Source organism: Diadema setosum, chromosome 2 (assembly GCF_964275005.1).
Source record: "Diadema setosum chromosome 2, eeDiaSeto1, whole genome shotgun sequence".
Taxonomy (NCBI): Eukaryota; Metazoa; Echinodermata; class Echinoidea; order Diadematoida; family Diadematidae; genus Diadema; species Diadema setosum.
In genome coordinates this window covers 13,024,605-13,030,762 of record NC_092686.1, presented here as the reverse complement: position 1 = coordinate 13,030,762, position 6,158 = coordinate 13,024,605, and positions in this window count along the sequence as shown.

Here is a 6,158-nt window from a genome sequence, read left to right as displayed (position 1 = left end):
ACAAACGCTGACATTATTTCTTTAAGATAGCAATAAAGTCTTCTTTATTCAGGGATACATATCATCTTAAATGTTGTGTCTGCGTACACTATGCCAGAGGCCTGACAATCAGGCCACTCTATGACGTTGTCAAAATACACAATTTTCTACATATGTCGAGAGGGACAAGGTGGGAGAAACATAAAATCCAATGACAAATAGTTTGTGGGAATGCATACTTATGAAATAGAATAATCAGCGATCGAGTATATGACTTTTCAATTCAGGTGTGGCGGTCCTTTGTACAGATTAATAGACCAAAAAGTCATGAAGGACCCAATATCCGTAAATTTCATGTATCTACTGGTGATTATACCATCGAAAGAGATGCATTTTTACAAATGTAGAGAAATCTGATCGAAATCTAATCTGCTCCAATGTGGATCTGAGGAAAATTCAACAATCATGATGACTCTTAAAGAACATGCGTCCCTTCAAAACGAAGTCAAAAGCGAAATTCGTGATTCAGAGACACCAACGCTCCAGATTTTGGGGGGAGATCTCACGCTTCGCAGCAACTTTTGCAAAGAATTTCCCGCTCTCCTTTAGCCCATATTTCCTTTATAATAACATGATCTAGCTGACTGGATGACATATAGTGCCACTAATCTTTGGCTCGAAAAGAAACAGAGAATGTCTAAACTACGAAAGCATAATCCATCTATGTGTGACACGTCACAATAATCTTGAAGTGCAAATATTATTTTACTGCATCCGCAAATAACAAAATAAAAAAAAGAATGTATGTGGAAAGTATAGATATTTCTTTGGGCCGGCGATTAGTTTGCAACCCGATGGCGACGCAAGTTTCAATGGAATCTGCCAAGTCTCCGGGAGTGACAAGAAAATCGCACAAGTTCCATTTTTCAGAGATTTTTTTTTTTTAAGACTCCTGCTATACAGTCTCGGAAACGTCTCCCTAGTCGCAGCCGAGTCCTGGAGACTAAATTTGTCCGTGAGCTCTCCCGGACGTCTCCGCGACACTGCGAAGACCAATTGACGACCTACCTTTAGATGTCTCGTCCAGTGAGATAGGCTTGACCTGACACCCAGACTGCACGGATTCTGAAGGTGTAGCTTTCAGACGGGTGATACGATGGATAATGACAAAAATCCCACTATCGCGTCTGTTGAAAGAAAACAGTAGCACACACACACACACACACACACACACACAGGCATCGCACAACATATTTCGGACGGCTTCATTGATTTCCGAAGGACGGAGCGTATGATAGTCATCACGCGGAACGTCTCATCGCCATAACTGCACTACAACACTCAGCGAAGTGGGAACCCTCCGTAAGTTTCAAAGTGGTTTTACATTCGCACAATTGTGTTCCTAGTCAAATTTTAATGCGATTAAAAAAGATTGTAAATGCTTCCTAAAACACAAAGTAATTATCCTATACTATTACCTGACGACTGTGCAATTTTTCATCAAAATTTGATCGGGTCAAGAAAAGCATGTGACTTATTCCTTTTGTTCTATTGTGGTTGCTCTATGATTATACATCAGAATATAAAACATGATGCATTTATTATGTTCAGTGGAATTTCCCCATTCTGCTAAATAAAATATGTATATTATGTAGGTTTCAATAGTTTCCTGGGCTGCCACGTTTTCAAGCATTTGGTTTTAATGGCAGTCCTTTTTCCGCATAATTTATCAGGTTATTATTTGAAAATTTGGTAATACGATATATATATATTGTTAATGGAATTGATTACACATTTGTTTTTCTTCGTCGAATCATGTAAACTGTAATCTGCATACTGATATTCTATGTGACTTTACTAAAAAAGAATCTTGATTTACGTATGAAATTATGTTAGAGGACAAACAAAACAAACAAACAAACAAACAAATAAACATCATTACTGAGGATTTCACCGAATTTTAAGTTCTCAACATCCCTTTTGAAAAAAAAAAATGTATAAAAATGCTCCATAACTTCCTAACAACAATAAAATAATTCTTTCCCTTCGATACACGCGCTGAAAATAATGTGCAACGAATATTCAACGAATGAAGACGTGATCTTGTATGTCTATCATACGTTATAATATATGTACACACACATACACACACACACACACACACACACATATGTACAGAGCGTATCAAAAAAAAAGGCAATCCAACTTTGGAGGGCTGCCATTTCTTAATTGTCAGTTATGAAGAGCACAATGTTGGCTGTAAGAAAAGAAGAACTCTTCTTCTTTCCATTGATACCTATTAAATTATGTTGACAATATTGTCATGCGTGACCGAGCACATGGACCTTAAAGACGACAATGACACATTACACTTTTTCCAAGTTTGCGTGTTATTGTGAAGGAACAATGCATGTCTGACTGCATGGATGAGATCTGTCAGTGAAAGTGGTCAAATTATCAGGCCAGCCTGTACGACTGCAGATTCGTGTTTTAGGGTTTCTTTTAACCATGGTTCATAACCTTCAACATGGCCACGTTGTCGATATTTGGTCCTTCCCATTAAGGCGAAACCATTATCCATTTTACTCTCTTCATATTCAAGACGTGGTTTGCCACTGGGAGCTATGTGTTGAATATGAACAGAGAAAAATAGATTGTGTGGGTTGGCCTCTGTGGGAGCAACCAAGTTTTCGGACAAAACGCCATGTTAAAGCTTATGGACCACAAAATGTTAGGAGAAAACCTAAGCACAAACCTGCATTCGTACAGGCTGGTCTATTTGGCAACTTCCATTGACAGATCTCATCCATGCAGTGAGACATGCATTGTTCCTTCACAATAACACGCAAACTTGGAAAAAGTGCAATTTGTCATTGTCGTCTTTAAGGTCCATGTGCTCAGTCATGCATGACAATTGTCAACATAATTATGTATCAATTGAAAGAGGAAGAGTTCCCCTTTCCTTACAACCAATATTGTGTTCTTCATAACTGACAATTAAGAAATGCCAGCTCTCCAAAGTTGGATTACCTTTTTTTGATACGCTCTGTATATATATTATATATCTTGTCTTTGGGACATCGAATCAGGATTGATTAAATCTTGCAGTACTGCATTTTCATTCTTAACATGATGCTTGTGTAGCCAATACAGAAAAGAATCACCCTTGTCTTAAAACTTCGTTATGAGAAGTTTGGAACTTAAAATACAGTGAAATCCTTATTAATCATAGAGCAAAACAAATAAATAAAGTCACTGTTCTTCAAGGAAAGTTCAAAAAATGTTGAAAAGAAAGTTGAAGTATTTTTTCATAGGTCAAATTTTGATCTATATACAGGACAATTTTTGTCTTGGCTATATCGATTTGGTCATATTTCTGCGGCAAAAGGTGTTCTTGTGTTAGTGTTCTTCTGTACGCATAAAGGTCACAATGCATTATTTTGAGCTCAACTTTCTCATGATTGCACAGTAAGAGCATATTCGATCCGTTTTAAGCTATCTGTTAAGGTCAATTCTAGAGAATTTATATAATTTCACATCATGTGGTACAACTGTATAAACCGATAATGCCACGTATAGATTTGTGGAATTTATTGTGGCCCTTGAGCAGACAAACTAATGCTCTTAAACTCCCAAAACATATGACACTGAGCAAGGATGATGACATAGAGGCTCACATGATCCGGTGTACTGCGAGGTACTTCTCCAGTACAGTACCATTTTTTTTTTTTTTTTTTTTTTTTGGGGGGGGGGGGGGGGGAAGTTCCCTGCATTCCCAACCCTGTGTAGAATTTAGTTACACGACATTCTTTCTTGCGACAGTTGCTCTGGTCTCATTTTCACCAAGGACTTAGGGTTGGGGTTGTGATAGGGTTACGTGTTTAGTTTGATGTGGGGATTAAGAATACAGTACCGTAGGGTTATGTCTATTGGAAAAAGTTATGTTTGGCTTAGCGTGCAGATATTTCATGGGAGCGATTGTCGCACTAGCAAATATCATGGAAACCGTAAAATTTATGCAAGCCCTTTTCGTTTGTTCTGCTTCCACAAGCAACCGGTCATGCATTCTTGTGTGAATCCTCTATGTACTTGTCCATCATGATTTGCTACGAATTACTTTAAATCTGAAACTCTTTCCCCAGTATAACTAATTTATACATGTTCAAATGCAAAAGTCTGAGAATCATCTTGAGGTATTTTGTCTCAAACGCGGGTTAGCAAAGTTGAAGTTATTGAAGAGTAATATCTATTTCTCCTCGAGCGTCGCTATGGTCGAGGACGTCAGTTCTGGCTCACAATGGAAAATTAATTGACCGTATAGACGCTGGTTGTTGAGAAAATACAAGGTTTAACACAATATGTAATCGTTCACTCGCTTCCCTGTGGTTTCATATTCAAACGGTTCATACATGTTATTGTGGTATATCAGGCGCCGCATTCTTTCAATGCAAGGTGACTGCTGTGCCCACTCGGGTGCAAAGGACGAGAGAGAAGATGTCGCGCCACCTTAATGGTGCATATAACTAATAGTAGAGCACATGAGCCGAAAAATTGTGCAAAATTTGACTAAAGCATGAAACTTTCACCAGTGTTAGTACATGTTATAAGATTCATTTTAAGATCGGGAGGTAAGTCTGAATTGACCTCTGATGACCTCCAAATTTGATAAAAATCGATATTTTGCGTCATTGATGAATGTTAAAATTGTAATGATGTACTAAAAACTCATTTTTTGTTACAGTGGAATTGTCTTCATGTTCCATAGAACCCTGACAGGTTTCAACCTTTGACCTCTGATGACCTCCAGAGGTCAATGACCTCAAAATATCAGAATATTGCTATTTTGTCATTGATTAATGATAAACATGGCAATGATGTACTAAAACCATGTTTGTTTGTTTGTTTTTTTTTGTGTGTGTTTTTTTACAGTGGAATTGCCTCAATGTTCCACCGATCCTTGACAGGTTTCTACCTTTGACCTCTGATGACCTCCAGAGGTCAATGACCTCAAAATATCAGAATTTTGATATTTGGTGCAATTGGTTGATGATAAACATAACGATTGTCTTCTTTATACTCGATACTCCTTAACAATTGGGCCAGGCCAAGAGTTGTGCCCCCATGCCCAAATATTGTTTGTTTCCAATATGGCCGCCATCTGGTTTGCATCCAATGTGTGAATCAGGGTAATATGGCAGCGGGTAATATCATCCGTTTAAAACTCTCTGCCAGCAAGTGATGATTCAGTGTAACCTCCTGCTGAAATTGGTCTAGATGTACACCCTCGATCTCTTTCAAGACAGGGCAGCATCTGCGTCTTCAGTGAAGCACGCGATTGAGCTTACATTGCACGGACCGGCACACAGATCCATCCTGAGGTCAGACCAGCGTTCTTCCAGGTGCACAGCCACTGTATGCGATCATCAGAGTCTTCCATTGGCAATATCTAAACAGTTTGGGTGAAGGCAAGCTTGTCTCTATGACGGGTGCATTGCGCATAGAGTACAGGATGCACGAGATGATAAGAAAGCTTCTTTTTGACTCGCGGGATAGGCTACAATCCTTTCTCAGGCAAAGGTTCGGAATTATCGGATCGTGCTCAGTCTGCACACTTTAGGCGTTTTCACATCAGCCCGATAAAAATCCAAGCTCGAAATATTTTCCGCGATTGCGAATTAGAGCGCTATTTCATTTCTTATTGACATCAGCCCGAAGAGGGGGTAGCCCGAATAGTTAAAAATTTTAGAATAGCTAATTCGACAGCTGAGTATGTGCAAACAGCATCAGTAATGTGAGTGCCTTCTCAAAAATTCCTCATGATTTGTGTGCATTGTTGCCTCGATCGATCGGGTCACACACGCTAGGCATGATGGGATTCATCGCGCTAATTTCTCGAGTCGTTTTCACATTATCAAATAGCGCGCTACTATCCCGCTATTTCAGAAATTTCCCGAGTTGGAGTCGAGAAATTTTCTCGATCAGAGCGATACAATTAGCGCGCTAATTTGTGTTCACATTATCAAATAGCGCGCTATTTCGCTATCGGGAAAATTTCCCAAGTCAGAAAATAGCGCGCTATTTCGAAACATCGGGCTGAAGTGAAAACGCCTAGTAAGCTGAACACCATATTATCAAGTATACGTGTGCAATGATTGTGTGTAATGATATGGGAAAATGCA